Source organism: Gymnodraco acuticeps, unplaced genomic scaffold, assembly GCF_902827175.1.
Source record: "Gymnodraco acuticeps unplaced genomic scaffold, fGymAcu1.1, whole genome shotgun sequence".
NCBI classification, from domain to species: domain Eukaryota; kingdom Metazoa; phylum Chordata; class Actinopteri; order Perciformes; family Bathydraconidae; genus Gymnodraco; species Gymnodraco acuticeps.
Genome location: NW_022989923.1, coordinates 37,606 through 55,616, shown reverse-complemented (window position 1 = coordinate 55,616; position 18,011 = coordinate 37,606).

Here is an 18,011-nt window from a genome sequence, read left to right as displayed (position 1 = left end):
TGGTTTATCTGTACTGTTTGAGAAGCAGTACGAGTAAGTAGCGCCAAGGTGGAACCTTTGGCAGGTGAGCGGTGACATCTGGGTTATTTTAGGGGGGACACTTCCGCCCCCTCCTCAGTCAGAAGCAATCCAGACGATCAACCGGATCCTGTGTATAATTATTGCTGCTGCACTTTTCTGTTTTCTACAGGTCAGTACATGATGAAAATGATCGATGTTAACTTGTGTGAATTAGATATGATGTTGGAGATGTTTAGGAGAGTGTGTCAGAAAGTTTTGAGCATGTTTGACATAGTAACGGTATTTTAAAAATACTAAACTGTCGGCAACAATAGATGCCATTTTCGCGGGCTTCAGCCGCGCCTGGGTAAATGTGACCTGAGCGAAGGCTCGCAGGCAGGTTAGCTGCTGCGCACGGGTAATATGTTTTGTTTACCTGAGTGAGGTCTTGCAGGCACATTGCCTTGTTTTTTGTTTATTAACATTGACAGTGTATTTTTGTGATCTCCATAATATGTTATATTTGGTAAAGATAGATATATTGATAGAAAGTATTATTTGATAGCGTTATGTGTTTATATTGACTATGTTGAATTTCTCCTTGAGATACAGTAATGGACTGTGACAGACGGATAACTTAAATGGAGAAATGTGATGTTTGTAAAGTACAGCTATTTGAATGTAACTGTGTACTTTGAATTTTGAATAAGAAGCAATCCAGACGATCAACCGGATCCTGTGTATAATTATTGCTGCTGCACTTTTCTGTTTTCTACAGAAATCATGTATTGTTGCTGTGGTACCCAAGCTTTTGGGACCCGTAACAAAAAAATGTGTGCAGCTGAGTGTCAAGAACTGTGCTTCAAATGGTGATAGGATTAATTGTAGTGCTCCACCTGTATACATGTATGTTTGTATGTTTGTTAATTTGAATAAAGTTCCATTGTGATTGACATAATTGTTGTTTTCTATGGTTGCCAATTGACCCACAGTCAATGGTTCATGTACATGAACAGTTCATGAACAGTTCATAGCCAGCCATTGAATTATATTCAGTGACTGGGTATGAACTGTTCATGAAGTTATTATGAACAGTTCTTGATATGTTCATGAACCATGGTTAATTCATGGTTGAATACTGAATATCCCTACACTCACTGAAAACTCCATTTCATGAATTGTTCATGAACCTGCCTAAAACCATATTCCATGAATTGTTCATGAACCATTCCAGAACAGGAGTTTCATGAGTAGTTCATGAACTGCCCTAGTGCCATTTAATGTTCATGGAACTTTCATGAACAGTTCATCAACTTTGTTATGAGCTGTTTATGAGCTGTTCATGAATATGGTTCACTAATATTCCATGAACTTTTCATGACAAGTTCATGAACAGTTCACTATCATCTCACCGGGGAAGTCTGCAGACAGACGGCAGGCGAAAAACCTTTTAAAATGTGTGTTTTCTAAATGGAGCTTGGCTAAGCTAACGTTATATATGCTCCGACCGTCCACACTCACAACAACGGCCTATCCAGACATAAATAAACCAGCGACTGTATTCTCCATGACACAGGCAGTCTGTGGTTTGTACTTGTTTAACTTTTGTCTAGTTTCTGAACAGATATGAAGAGCTGTGAGCTCTGAGTGCTAAGAGCTAACGGCTGTGTTGTTTTTCTGGGGCTCTCATTGAAGATGACGTCACGGCTCCGCCTACACTGCGTTACTATAGTAACTACCCCAGTTCCTAAACTGTAATGGAAGCGCAGCATTAAAGTGAGCCGGCCTAATAAGGCCTAACCAAACCGAGCGAGGCCGAGCGAGGCCTGCAGTGGAAACGCGCCAATAGTTACCGCCACCAGATCTGCCCTCACTACTGACAACGTAGACAAACTCATATTTTTGATGAAAAACTTGAAAATAGAGTAAAACTTGAGTACCTTTATTTAGGCATAATGGCCTCACACACTATAAACTTGCACTACTGTTAAAAATAAATAACAGCAAAAGAAATTATGCATTTGGAACTTTTTTTAGCTTTTCCTTGTTGTACCGAACCCGTACCGAACCGTGACCCCCAAACCGAGGTATGAACCGAACCGTGACTTCTGTGAACTGTTACACCCCTATACTCAACTATATTTATCAATCAAGCCTGATGAAATGAATCATCTAAATAAAATTAAAGACTGCCTTAAGGATTTAAAAACGTGGATGACCTTACATTTTTTTATGTTAAACATTACATTACATTACATTGCATTTAGCTGACGCTTTTATCCAAAGCGACTTACAATAAGTGCGTTCGTCCAACAAAATACAACTTGAAGAAAACAGAATCATATAAGTACATCAGGTTTCATAGAGCAAAAACATTTCAAGTGCTACTCAACTGGCTTTAGAAAAGCCAGTCCTTTATTAGTATAAAAGTGCTTCGTTAATAGTTCTATCGCTCGAAGTGGAGTCGAAAGAGATGAGTTTTCAGTTTGCGCCGGAAGGTGTGTAAGCTATCTGCCGTCCTGATGTCAATGGGGAGCTCATTCGACCATCCTGGAGCCAGGACAGCAAACCCACGTGTTTTCGCCGTTGGGAACTTGGGTCCCCCTCGCAGCGAGGGCGCAGCGAGTCGTTTGGCTGATGCAGAGCGTAGTGCACGCGCTGGGGTGTACGGTTGAACCATGTCCTGGATGTACGAAGGGCCAGATCCATTCGCAGCATGGTAAGCAAGTACCAGTGTCTTGAAGTGGATTCTAGCAGTTACAGGAAGCCAGTGAAGCGAGCGTAGGAGCGGAGTAGTGTGGGAAAATTTAGGAAGGTTGAAGACCAGATGAGCCGCTGCATTCTGGATGAGCTGCAGAGGTCGGATGGCACATGCAGGTAGACCAGCCAGGAGGGAGTTGCAGTAGTCTAGGCGTGAGATGACGAAAGCCTGGACCAGAACCTGAGTCGCTTTCTGTGTCAGCTGGGGACGTATCCTCCTGATGTTGTAAAGCGTGTATCTGCAGCAACGGGTTGTAGCAGCGATGTTTGCAGTGAAGGACAGGTTGTTATCTAGGGTCACACCCAGATTCCTTGCAGTCTGAGTCGGGGAAACAACAGAGGTGCCGATGTTGATTGTTAGGTCAAGAGTGGGACAATCTTTTCCCGGGAGGAAGAGCAGTTCAGTCTTGTCAAGGTTGAGCTTGAGGTGGTGAGCAGACATCCACTGAGAGATGTCAGCTAGACAAGCAGAGATGCGTGCGACGACCTGGGTCTCTGAGCGGGGAAAGGACAGAATTAATTGGGTGTCATCAGCGTAGCAGTGGTAAGAAAAACCATGCGGGCTAATGACTGATCCGAGCGAGTTTGTGTACAGGGAGAAGAGGAGGGGACCAAGAACAGAGCCCTGAGGGACCCCTCTAGTTAATTGACAAGGGTCGGACTCAGACCCTCTCCAAGTCACCCTGTAGGTACGGTCTTTCAGGTATGAGGTGAGGAGGGAAAGTGCAGAGCTTGAAACTCCAAGTTTTTGGAGAGTGCGAAGGAGGATCTGATGATTCACCGTGTCGAATGCAGCAGACAGGTCCAACAGGATGATGACAGAGGAGAGGGATGCAGTTTTGGCAGTGTGCAGTTCCTCCGTGACAGCAATGAGAGCAGTTTCTGTGGAGTGACCTGCCTTGAAACCAGACTGGTGCAGATCCAGAAGGTTGTTCTGATTGAGATAACAGGAGAGTTGTTTAAAGACAGCGCGTTCAAGTGATTTAGACAGGAACGGGAGGAGAGAGACAGGCCTGTAGTTTATAACATCAGACGGGTTGAGGGTGGGTTTCTTTAGGAGAGGGTTTACTCTTGCCTCCTTGAGACTGTTTGGAAAGTGACCAGAAGTTAGAGAAGTGTTGATGAAATGGGTGAGAAACGTTAGAATATCAGGAGCGATAGTCTGAAGGAGGTTTGAAGGGATAGGGTCCAGAGGACAGGTGGTAGGGCGGGCAGAGGTAATGAGGGTAAGAACCTCACTTGGAGAGAGAGGGGAAAAGGAGGTAAGTGTGTTGGTGGAAGGAGGGTCTGGTGACCCAGCGGTGAGTAAAGGTGAGTCAAAAAAAGAAGAGCGAATATCATCAACCTTTTTTTCAAAGTGGGTAACAAAGTCGCTTGACAGAAGTGAGGAGGGGGGAGGAGCTTTTGGAGGGTCCAAGAGGGTGGAGAAGATGGAAAATAGTTGTTTAGGATTGGAATAGGAGGATTGGATCTTATCTTGAAAGAAAGTGCTTTTTGCCTGAGAGATCGAAGCAGAGAAAGAGGAGAGGAGAGCTTGATAGGTTAGGAGGTCGTCACGGTGTTTGGATTTCCACCATTTCCGCTCTGCTGCCCTAAGGACGGTTCTATTAGCACGCAGTGCATCATTTAGCCAGGGAGCAGGAGGGGACTGACGAGCCGGCCGAGATGTGAGAGGACAGAGCGAGTCCAGAGTGGATGAGAGAGTAGAGAGGAGAGTTTCTGCAGCAGAGTTTGGAGTCAGGAGTTGGAACGAGTCAGAGGAAGGGAGGGCTGAGAGCACCGACGAGGCAAAGGTAGAGGGGGAGAGGGAGCGAAGGTTACGGCGGAAAAGTGCAGGATGAGAAGAGATTAGTTTGTTATGTTTGGAAAGGGATAGAGAGAATGAAATGAAGAAGTGATCGGATGTGTGGAGCGGGTTTACAGAGAGGTTAGAAGTAGCGCAGTTCCTTGAGAATATGAGATCAAGGACATTGCCAGCTTTATGAGTCGGTGGGGACGGAGACAGTGAGAAAGCAAAGGCGGTTAACAGAGATGTTAGTTCGTCTATCTTCCCCGTCTGGAGGTTGAAGTCTCCGAGAAGTACAGCGGGAGGACCAGTTTCAGGGATGTGTGAGAGGAGATGATCTAATTCCTCCAAGAAGTCCCCCAAGGCGCCTGGTGGACGGTAGAGAACAACAATGGTTAACTGTATAGGATGGGTTACCGTGACGGCATGGAATTCAAAGGTGGAAGGAGTAAAGTTAGGTAGCTTGAAGAGGGAAAAGCTCCATTTGGGAGAGAGCAGGAGACCAGTGCCACCTCCTATGCCAGTTGGTCTGGGTGTATGGGAGAAGGAATATGCAGTGGAGAGAGCTGCTGGGGTGGATGTGTTGGATGGAGTAATCCACGTCTCAGTGAGAGCAAGGAAATCCAGAGACTGCAGGGAGGCGTAGCCAGAGATGAAGTCAGCCTTAGGAACAGCTGACTGGCAGTTCCACAGGCCACCTGAAACTAGATGTTGGATCTTAGTGGAGCACGTGGGATAGACGAGAGCAGGCCGGTTATATCGATTACGAGATATACGGGGCCAGTGATAATTGCGAGAAGACACATGAACAGGAATGGAGAAGATACACATGATTATAGCATGAGGGGCTAAACAACCAAATAAAATGAAACAAAATAAAAAACACCAGCGATACTTAGCTCAATCAAAGTAGGATTTGCCTCCTCTTTGCCTCCCTCGTGACTCCCACAGGACTCTAATGTCTTTGCCAGTCTTACTCCCACAGGACTCTAATGTCTTTGCCAGTCTTACTCCTGCAGGACTCTAATGTCTTTGCCAGTCTTAGCCTGTCTGACGCTGAAGCTGACACTCCAGGAAAGTGCTACCTAAAATGGACACCTGATTGCTGAGTTCTCACAGCTGTGGGGCAACGTCCTATTAATTAGTTAACTCTGCAGCTGGTGGCCCTCAAAAGGAAATCTAGACTGGCTTCGTCCTGATTTCTTATTGTCTTTTAAGTCAATTACATTAAACCCTAAGTTATAAAGTTATGAGTTTAACCCTTAATACAGTTACACCTACTCAATAAAGCTCTTAGTATTCTACAAATGTTTAAATCAAAGTTAACCCTAGTAGTCAGTTAGATCACTTTTAAGGTTTCAGTCAAATGACTTTTCCCAAGTTTCTGTCTGACAGATGCTGTAGCGGTTTTGAGTTTTTAAAAACACAATTCCAGTCAGATCAACTACAGAGCATTGATACAGAGTACACACACTGAAACAGAGAAGTCTACAAACACAGTGTTACTCACACAATTCTAGAAGTCTCCAGTAGCTTTCTTGTCAAAAACGAGTTGCACACTAAACACGACCAAAACTGAAGTTATTGTACTTGGCCCGAATAATCTACGAAGCAAATTATCTAAAGATATACTAACTATGGATGGCATTAATTTGGCCTCCAGTGAGACTGTAAGGAATCTTGGTGTTACATTTGATCAGGATTTATCCTTTAACGCCCACATAAAATCAATTTCAAGGACCGCCTACTTCCATCTACGTAACATTGCAAAAATCAGACATATCTTGCCTCAAAACGATGTAGAGAAACTAGTCCATGCATTTGTTACTTCAAGGCTGGATTATTGTAACTCCTTATTATCAGGGTGTACCAAGAAGTCAGTCAAGTCGCTTCAGCTGATTCAAAATGCTGCAGCTCGTGTACTAACCAGAGTTAGGAAAAGGGACCACATTACTCCTGTTCTGGCTGCCTTACACTGGCTCCCTATAGAACACAGGATAGAATTTAAAATTCTTCTTCTCGCCTACAAAGCCCTTAATGGGCAGGCGCCATCTTACCTTAAAGAACTCATTATACCCTACTGTCCTACTAGGGCATTGCGTTCCAAGAATGCAGGGTTGTTGGTTGTTCCTAGAGTCTCTAAAAGTACAATGGGAGCCAGAGCCTTTTCTTATCAAGCTCCACATTTGTGGAATCAGCTTCCAGTTTGTGTTCGGGCGGCAGACACCCTATCCGTTTTTAAGAGTGCGCTTAAGACCTTCCTTTTTGATAAAGCTTATAGTTAGGGCTGATTAGATTCAGCCCCTAGTTTTGCTGATATAGGCTTAGTTTGTCGGGGGACATCTTACTTCTTCCTTCTCTCTGTCTATACCTGTGTACTCTCATGTTCCGATTAACCCAGCTTCCCCAAATGTCTTTCTTTTTGGTGTCTATATACGCCGGGATCCGGAGTCATGGATGATCCTGCGGTCCTGAGTCCTGGATCGCGAGCCCTGGATGGATATCCTTGTGGATTCATCTTCCTATTATACACACATGCATTACCAAACATTTGGACTACCTATGTTGCAAATGTATTATCTTTTCAATTTACACACGGCATCTATTGCACGTCTGTCCGTCCTGGGAGAGGGATCCCTCCTCTGTTGCTCTCCCTGAGGTTTCTCCCATTTTTCCCTTTAAACTGTGGGTTTTCTCCGGAAGTGTTTCCTTGTACGATGTGAGGGTCTAAGGACAGAGGGTCTAAGGACAGAGGGTGTCGTATTGTCATACTGATATTCTGTACAGACTGTGAAGTCCACTGGGACAAATGTAACATTTGTGATATTGGGCTATATAAATAAACATTGATTGATTGATTGATTGATTGATTGATTGATTGATTGATTGACTTCAAATGTAAAATGTCAATACAGTAGCCGTCCTTTTTTTTTATATGTCTATGCTTAAGTCTTTACAGGTGTTGCTATCTGCTTTGTGTAGCGTGGTTCTACAAGCAAGTCAGTGCATTCATTGGGTGGTATCAGAGCTATACAAGGGTCTGTAAATGCAATGAAAACAATTGGCCACAGCAAATCATTTATATTAAAAATGTAATTTTTAATATCTTCAGTACAAAGGATGTATTGAATAATTTAAGTGATATATGTGTACATATAAATCATTAGTCAAAACAGGGCTACATTTGATTGAATTATAAAAGGTATGTGTGGTAAAATGAAGAGCCGTTTGAGAGCCTTAAGAGCTGAGCCAGATGAGCCGGAACTCCCATCACTACTTTGAATAGCTCTGATGCACCTCGCAACAGGTCCACTTGTCAATCAAAAGCGTGAGGGGGGCGGTTTCGGAGAGAAGCCGTGCCGTGAGTGGCGCTATTGTTACGACCCTGGGTCGTTAGGTCATGTGTGTGGACATGTTTCCCTCATGTGTGTGTGAGCAACAGGTGGTGCCCGTTAAGCTGATTAGCTACCTTCAACCTGCTGATTGGTCCACCTGAAGAAGAGAGGATATTTAACTGACCGTGCAGTTCCTCGGCCTCTCTCTGACTTGACTTCTCCCACTCCCAACACAATTGCGTATTAAGATATCTGTCCTGTTGTGCTGTGTGTATACTTATACCGGTCCTTTTTTCTTGTTGTGAAACTTTAGAAAGAGAAGCTACTTTACCTGTCTTTGTTAGACACGCTTTATTTATTTTGCTTAAGAGTGCAAAACCTTTTCTTTTTTTTCCCCTTCTGGATAATTCGTTTTCTCCTGTTTGCATTAGAGTAGGTAAGATTTGTGTACGTTTATTTTTCTCATTTGATAGGTAAGATTTTGTGTTAAAAGCTTTCTTTGTTTTGTGGTTTTGCTACTCCGGTGTGTAATTTTGGGTAAATACTAGGGCTGTCAAGTTAACGCGTTATTAATAATAATAATAATATTAATAACACGTTAACGCAAAAAAAAATTAACGCCACTAATTATTTTAACGCGATTAACGCATGTGTATTTTTTTTTCCTCGGCCGCCCCGTAGTTTCAGAGCGCATCGAGTTTAAAATACCATCTACAAGCTGATGCTGACTGCCCCGCTCCTGCCGCCCGCTTGTGGCAGACCAGACTTCCACGCTCACCGGCAGGCACCGACTGGTTGTTGGGAGGACCGGGAGGGTGTGTGTATGTGTGGCCCGAGCGAGCGAGAGAGAGACCTTACGTGCATTGTTGTTGTTAGCATCTGGTGCTAGCTAGCTGCGCTAACGGATATGGAGCTGTTTAAATGAAAACAGAGGAGCGACATTTCGCCACAACTGCGCCGAGCACTTGACTTTATGCAGGAAGCCAGACAGTGGGACTTTGTACGAAAAGTCAGCACACTCAGCACGGATAGTGCAACATGATTGCAGCTCCCGTTCGAGCATATGCCTTGAGTTGCACATAGCTCCAACGATCACGCACGCACACACACACACACACACACACACACACACACCATTTGTATTGTATGAGAGAGGTTCCAGGTTGAATTGAGGCGAATATTTGTAATGTTCAGAGGTTGTTGTGTTTAATATTCATGAGAATATTTGTCATTGTTCAAATGATAATAAACATTAGCATAAAGCATATTTGTCCACTCATATGTTGATAACAGTATTCAAAACTTGAAAAATATTCCTCTAAGGTACATTTAGAACAGATAAAAAATGTGCGATTAACTATGGACAATCATGCGATTAATCGCGATTAAATATTTTAATCGACTGACAGCCCTAGTAAATACATTTACCAAACGCTTTCTCTGTTTTGGCGTCCGTGTTCTTGGGAGTGGGAAAAGTGGAGAGAGTGCATTTTATGCTGCGCCTAGGTCTGGGCGTAACATAATTGGGGGCTCGTTCATCCGGTCTTTCTTTTCTTGTCATCGGGTCGGGTAAGCATAGCTATTTCCTATTCTCGTACATTCTATGTTTCTGGTTGACAGTTTGTCTGTTTGAAATTCACAATGGAGAGTCAATTACAATTGTTTACTCAGGAACCTTCCATTGAGATACTAGATAACTGCACAGTAGCAGATTTAGTGTTAATTGCACAGTTCTATGATGTGTTTGTGCCTACAAAAACAAAAAAACAGGAGTTAAAAGACCAGTCGAAAAGGGTGTGTTTGAGGAGAAAGTTCACACACATGAAGTGGATGATCTCGCAGGTTTGTCCACCACACTCCAAGGCCTGCCTTCTCAAGCTGGGATGTCGGTAGAGGAGCTACAGCTGACTCTGCGCATCAGGGAGATAGAGCTGAGACACAAGGAGCTGGAGGTGGAAGCCATGCATATACGGGTTAAAGCTCTGGAGATAGAGCGGGGAGTCGCTCTACCTTCCAGTTCATCACCTACCCATAGACCACACACAAATCCCCATGATGACAGTTTTGATGTGAGTAGGCACATAACATTAGTCCCACCGTTCAGGGAAACAGAGGTAGACACATACTTTAATGCCTTTGAACGCATCGCTGGTATGCTACAGTGGCCTAGGAGAGTGTGGCCTCTGTTGTTACATTGCAAATTCGTTGGTAAAGCTCAGGAAGTTTGCAATGCCCTGATGAGGAGAGCCTCGATTACGAAATTGTTAAGACCAGTCCTTCGAGCGTATGAATTAGTACCGGAGGCATACAGACAAAGATTTAGGAATGGTAAAAAGGGTGTCAACCAGACCTACGTGGAATTTGCGAGAGGAAAAGGTGGCCTTTTTGATCGGTGGTGTCAAGCTAGCAAAGCCACGTCCAGGGAGGACATACGTGAGCTCATTCTTTTGGAAGAGTGTACAAATCAACTGCCTGATAAAATTGTCACCTATCTGAATGAGCAGAAAGTTGTGTCACTTGCTGCTGCCGCAGTACTGGCAGATGTTTTTTTCTTCCAGTTTGCCCTGATCCTGTGACAAGTGACAGAAGGGTGAAATCTCCTTCCCATGGTAGCGCCAAAGCAGCTGAGAACAGGGAGTGCTATTACTGCCGTGAGCAAGGACACCACATCGTCAACTGCCCTAGCCTAGAAAGGAAAGAGCAGTACGCAGGTAGAAAAACGCCATCCCCTATACATTTTATTCATATTGATTTTTAGTTGGGGGGGTGTTATGACCCTGGGTCATTAGGTCGTGTGTGTGTGTGTGTGTGTGTGTGTGTGTGTGTGTGTTGCGGAAGTTTATGAAGAGAATTATGCAGAAGATGTGATGCAGCATATTTTTGGTATATTCATTTTAATCTCACCAATATATAAGAGGTGTATTGCATCATGTTATCCCTAAATATATGTGTGGGTATATACATTCCTGTGTATTAATAGTTGAAGGAACAAAATACATTTTTCCTCTTAAATATAGAGGTTTTTTATAGATTCCTGAAACAATGTTCCCTTTTTCTTTAAAGTGGATTAGCGCAATAGTCTTTTTCTTTCACTTGTACCCTTTTCATCAAAAGGGTGCTTTAGGCTATTTTTGAGGGGTAAAATGCAGAATTACTTGTGAGTTCTGTTTTGAGTGAAAAGATTACCCTTTTGAGTGTTTTTCTTGGTTAACCATTAGATATAGTGGCTAAATTCGTTCTAAGTTAATTATGCGCATCCTGCAGGCCTTGAGAATTTAGTCACACAGTTAAGAGAGACAATGGTCCTTTTAGACTAAGGGTGAGCTTACTTCGGGTGAATAAAAGTTCAAAGATGATTGGGGGGGGTATGAAGACAGTTAGGCTTGTTGGTGAGCTAGTTCTGAGGATGTCATGGGATAATGACTGTTATATTCCCAACAAGTATGGCTTTCATAAAGAAACACATGACTTGGGTGATAAGATGTGTTTTGTTGTAAAATGGGCCCGTTTGGTTTTCTGCTGGCCAGCGCCGGGTCACTGTGACAAAGCATATTTTGCGTCTGCCAATGAGGGGACCTGAAAAGATGACCAGCTGACCTCACCCCTTCCTTCTGTCTTCTGGTATATATTCTGTTGATTCCTGAGTTCGGCCTCTCTTCACATGCTGTCAGGACCGGAAGGATCTCCGCAGCACGCGAACCAGGGCAGAAGTGGCCGGCTACTTCTTAAAACATTACAATATGATTTTAGTATATTGTATTATATGGTGTTGTAATGTATTATAGTGCATTGCATTATTACCTTTGATAATTAAAACAGATTGTTTAAACTGGTATCTGGGTGTTCTCTGTCTGATTTCCTTCCTGTTATGATTTTAAGCAGGACTCGTCAAAACGACACGCGGAGCCGAGTGGGGTTGTAAAAACCTCAAAACTCCAACAAAGTGGTGACCCAGACGTTTACGAGTGGGCGTTCAGCGGGAGTCACATCAGCAGCCAGCGGACGAAGCTGTCCAGGGGTGACACCTCGAAATACTTTCTGACAACTAAAAACAGAGCTCTATACAAAATATCAGGTAAGCACGGATACCCGTTACACTCAAAATCTGTGATTTGGCTATATTCAAAATTTTTAGAGTTGTCAGGAATATTTCTCAGTGTCTAGTCTTCACGCTAAAGATAATGCAATGCATATTTTAGCATAGGTAGGTAACTAACTAAGAATAATAAGATTAATAAAGCAACGGTTAGGAACCTCGTGGATTTTTCAGAATCGCACGACTAACTCGTTAGCTCCATGTGAAGCGATGAGGACTGTAAGAAGAAGGTGAAAGGCCCCGTGCGTTTTTTTCAGAACTCGATACGGCTAACTCGTCGGGGGCGTTCAGTGGTTTCTAATGATTCCATCCAGAACTAAATTGAATAATGCTTTCCAGTCTCATAGGAGCTGCAGTTGCATTATAAGTGAATCCAAGGGGAGATATGCAAATTTCAAATAACCATTTTGAAAGGACCGGAATCTCGTTCTCTTGTTCTGTGGGGTTACATCTATCTGGCCAAACGTGACGATAAAGAGATTATGTTATCTGTTGAAATAAACATCGCACCATAAAGCTGGATAGACTGTACGGGGAATAATTGTCTGTGAATAATTACTAATAGATAAGGGAGAAAAGTCAGATAAAGAAATGCGTGGTCACCATGGGTTAAAGAAAGCCCCCCTTTTTCTTCACAGCTTTCCTCTAATTGCTGAAGCAGCAGCCCGAAGTGTGACTGCTTGTGCTTCTTCTCAAAATGCCTCAAAAATGGCTGCTGAGCGTTGAATTTAAAACAAGGAGTGAATAATCAACGACTGGTCTGAAGTTGGAGTGAATAACATTGAAAATTAATAGATCAATGTGTCGTAGATATTTAAATAAATAAGAAACTATAATTTGTCGTTTTTAGCATAGTTTTTGTGGGATGCAGTTACGTCACATTGTGGTTTTCATGAGAAGTTTTGAGAACTGATTGTTACTATTGCATTGCATTGTGAATTTTGTGCTATTTGTCATTAGGTAGTTTTTGTAATATCATTAGTAGACATTAATTGTGTTTATGAAGAAAGAGTAAGTAAACAGGAGGGATCTGTTCATGTTTAAACATGACAGAGGTGCTGCACGAGGCTAAAAGCACACTGTTGGCTAAACACAGAGAGGTGATTGATGAGAGAAGCTTGTGCAGGAGCAGCTGCAGGGCACAGAGAGAGAGAGAGACAGGAGAAGTAGATGTTTTGAAGAGTTCAGAGAGAGTACAACTTATATAAAGTTAACTACTAGTCTGAAGAATGTTATATTGTTTTGTGAGTAAACATGAAGTAAAAATATAAGAACAACATGCTTATCTAGGTTAACAGAAAGCTGCTATTAACCAGTTTCAGCAGCTACTGTCCTATCTGTGTTCCAAAGAGAACATACGTTGCATTTACAATTCATATTAAGAAAGTTCACAATTGATACCATTAAAGGCCGTTTTGGATTAATAGGGCGTGTCTGTCATAAACATTCGTGCTCGGATGGAATAAAGTGTTGAGATGTTCTCAAGAGTGGGAGTTTTCACAACGCTTTTTAGTTTGTATTGAAACAATTAAGTGGTAAGGACAGAAAACTGTTCCGTGATGATTTATTTAGGTTTTAGCTTTAGTAATGGAGATTACATTTTGTGAGGAAACTTTTCCACCAATAATAACTGTTCAAAATATATATTCATTAACTGTAATCAGATTACTTGTTTTTCAAATATAGCGCTAAATACAGTTAGTTTTGTGTTCTGTTACAAATCTAACCTGCTTGTAACACAAGTTAGATAAACAATTAAAAAAATAATAGAATAAGCAAGTGGTTAAGGAGGTTTTCCTGTTTTGCTCATTTGATTTGGAACTCAAGTAAGGAAGAATAGTGTTTTATGAGAACTGTCATTCCTCATGGTTTTTAAAGATAAATCATCAGTTTGTTTGGACTTTGAGGTAGAAATAGGATCATGGTGGAGAAGGAAGACCTTTTTTGGTTTCAAATTTAAAAAAAAAAAAATTTAAAAAATAAAAATAAAAAAAATAATTAAAAAAAAAAAAAATAAATAAAAAAAAATTAAAAATAAAAAAAAATAATTAAAAAAAAGATTTTAAAAATGAAGTTTATTTTATTTTTTTCTGACTAGAATTTTAGAAGCAGGACTTCAACTAGACAAGATATTTTACGATGTGGTTTTACTACTTTTAATGGAGTAAATAATCTGGGTAGACTACTGCCATTGGTTTGTTTTAACATTCACATGTTTCAGCATTCCTGACCATATAGACATTCAGCCGTTTTATTTTGTAACCCTTTGGGGGAGAGATTTAAATTGAGTTTTTCTCCAGTTGCTGATTTGCTGTGATTATAGCAGCACTGGATAGTTGTGCGCCACCTTTGGGTTGTACTCTGAATCAGTGTGTTGGTGAAGAGTTGCTCACTACAGAAACAGAAGAACTGTGCAAAGAACGCATCTCTGAGGAGGGTTTGACATTTTGCTTGGGCCTTGTTGCCGAGGTAACAGTGGTGTGAAGAGGAACTGCAGTTTTTGGGGATTCCTGCTGTGCAGAGGACAACGTGTGTCTGCTGATTGTACCACATTGATCCAGAGGTTCCTTCCCCCTCAGGACATCCCAGTGCAAAACAAGAGTTTCATTGATCCAATTCACTACAGCTGCAGAAGACAACGCATCACTGACTGTTCACATTATGACAAGTTCTGAGACAGGCTTGTCTCAGATTGTTCAGACTCTGAAGAAATTATGCGATGATTTTACAGCATAACTGTGCAAGAGTTTTCCAGAGGGTGGTATACAACAATAGGTTTAGTGTTTGAGAAGGGAGGCTGATTGTTTAAACGATGGTCTGGAATACTGAAAAGATTAAAGTTTAGTATCCTTGTTTAGCAAACAACACATCTGATTATTAGGTCACACCTAATAATCTTGACATATAAACTAACTATGAGTAAAAAGATGAAGGGATTTTATATCCTAGAGAGGGTTGGTTATGTTGCGAATACTTCACAAGGTATTTGCTAATGTATTTTGAAGAACAAATAACAAGGACACAAGTCCAATTTTGTTTTGTTTTTAGATTAAATTGTCCATTACCAAAACTGTTCACCTTATGTCTAGATTTGGACTTTGATGGTAAGGGAGTATTTGGGCTTATTTTTATACATCTGACATTTTCAAATATGTTGGCTATTCACTAGATAGACATTGGTTAAGAACTTTTCTGAAGATTGAATATTTGTTCCATTTCTAAATATTCCTATTTAAAGAGTAATTTTAGAGTAAAGAAGACTGATGCTGTAATTGGACATAATGTGAGGCCTTCAATCACCCATTGTAATGGTGCATATTATTGACGACTAATAGGGAGGAGGGGTCACTCGACCCACCCTGCAGTGGTTTTTAAAATCTTATGCAGCTTCACAGGAAGCGCACGGCACCAGATTATGAGTTTGGAAGACTAGCGTCACCACCTCCTAATGGACATTAATTTAGTTAGTAATTAACTGACATTTAGAGATGTTAAAGAGTAAAAACATACCTACCATAAGTGATAATTCCTAAATTTAGCTACAAACCATTGATGAAATGACTTCTGTTTTTAGAATCCTTGATAAAGGAAGGAGTGATTGTTACATATTCGGACACCCAAGGTTCCACGCACTGTTAAAGAGGTTAACATTGTTTTTTAAGTGGAACGGATTTGAAGATAGATGAATATGAGTTATGAAATACATAGCAGAGCTTTACAGATCATAGTAATGGTTTGACTCAAGATAATAATTATATGCACAAGTTTCTGAAATATATCTATTAGACATTTGAATATAGATTAGGTGTTGATAAACTGCAGTAGTAGTACAATAAGGAAGTGACATTTTTTGGCTAAACACTTTTTCGGGGAATGTGGGAAGCAGCTGTCTCAATGAAAAGTTAGAGATATCTTGAACATTATAGTTGTAATTGTGAATTAATAAATGATGGCGCTCCATATATACATATTTGTGTAGACAAAGGATACTGGCCTATGCTGAAATGTCAAAGTCTCTGCAGAGCACGACACATGGCCAAAAAAGACTGAGACCAACTGACCTTTGACCCTGACCGACAGTGTAACTTGACAAGGCACTGTGATTGACTGACTCTGGGGTGGACCTGACCAAACTTGACTTTACAACCTGACAGTGTGAGTGTGAATGTGAGTGTATGTCTGCATGTGATCAGTGCAACTGCATAATTTAAAACAATGACTAATCAAGCATGTTTTTGGACTAACACATTTTTCTGGGCCTCAATAACATTCCACATAATTGGAAAACCGCACTTGTGCACTCCCACAGGAGGTGGCAGTTTGCAGAATGTGGAACTCAAACTAAAACATGAAGATTCTGTTTCTTTTAGGACTGAAGGATGGAGAGAAACACTTCATTTCACTGGAGTGTTTACTGTGGAAATGATGGATGTACATTTGGGAAAAAATGTTTGATATTTTCTTAGAATCCATTATTACCTGAAGGTTTTCTTCCCATACAGGATTTTGGTTACACATGAGTCATGTGTAAAAAGAGGGGAGTGTACGGCTGCCCCAACTCGATTGTTCAATCTGACCATTGATTGACGGTTTTAGAATTGACCTGCTCCATATCTGGGGATAAGATACTGTTTGATGAATGTTGACATGTTTCTAATATTGGTTGAGTTATAACAGGTAACACAGATGCAGAATCAGTGGCCAAGGGGCTACTGTGAGAGATGTGATTCCAGAATGGAATACTGAAGAAGTTGACCTGTGAGTAATGTTTCAACAGGTATAACAGTAACTGAGGTTTGAAATGTAGAAAGAACATATTACAGTTAAAGCTAAAACATAGTAATGTAATGAGACATAATTTAATTTAGACAACATCATGTAACTAGCCTGGTGAAGAAGTAAAAGCCATAGACTTTATTGTTTAGGTCATTATGAGGATATACATTTCATCTAAATTTATAATAGAAAGACATTTGATGACAGTTTGTTGGAATTCTGTATTCATTTTTTCAGCGTGATAATATCTAAGCACTGACAGGTAGAAGCAGTATCACCAGGAAATCATTCACTTTGTTAGTATCGTGATTTTGGTTGTTTTTCAATCCATAACATTAGTGTGTTTCTTTACCAGAAACATTAGCAGTTCATATTATATTTGGATTTTAAATAGGATCTCAAGGATTTCATTTAAAAATAAACACAGATGCTTGTCAGAAATTCAGAGCTATTGAAATATGTTATTTAGTTTACCTAAAGATGTTGGGGTTCTTATTTAGTTGGCACAATCCAAGTACTAAGATTCTGAAGCTGTACTGGCAGATAGGAGGTCTACAATTAATTTAGAAAACCTGTTCACAGACGGCTGTTGTTTCAAGACACCCCACCAACAGGCTCCAAGTGGGTCAAAACAGCTGAGCGTAGGCTTGAGGGAGTTGTATCAGATTTCTCCACACAGGTTGCTGGCGCCAAAAGGGGGACCCGAGAAGCACGAGGCCGACACAGCGGTGTTTGTCTGGCTGAAAGTCATCAGGACAAAGTGGCTCAACCCCAGGCTCTCCGGCCCCGACCGAGTGACCCAGAGGACATCCCATGCCGTCCGCCTAGAAGGAAAGGGGGACAACTGGTACCACTGGAGCCAGTGTGCGGTCAGGAAAACACCTGCGAGGACCCTAGACGACATCAGGACAGACCTGGCCCTCGTCAAGGCAGTCGACCCGGGAGGCATCATCAGCGGGCCGGAGAAGGAGAATCGGGAAGACATCTCTCCAGCATCGACCCGGAAGCCGCCATCGGCGGGCCGGAGGAGGAGGAGGAGGAAGACATCTCTCTAGCAGGCAGCCCAGAAGCTGCTGTCAGCGGATCAGGGGGACAAAGACACGGCAAGCCAGGACGGCACAGGGGACTTGTCGAGGCAGCAGAGGAGTCTACTTCTCTGATCAGTTCCACCCGTGAAGGGCTAGCCGCATCTCCCCCTCCCTATCAGCTGCCCCTTGTTGGCGTATTCCTCTGAGGGGGGGGGGGGCTGATGATTCAC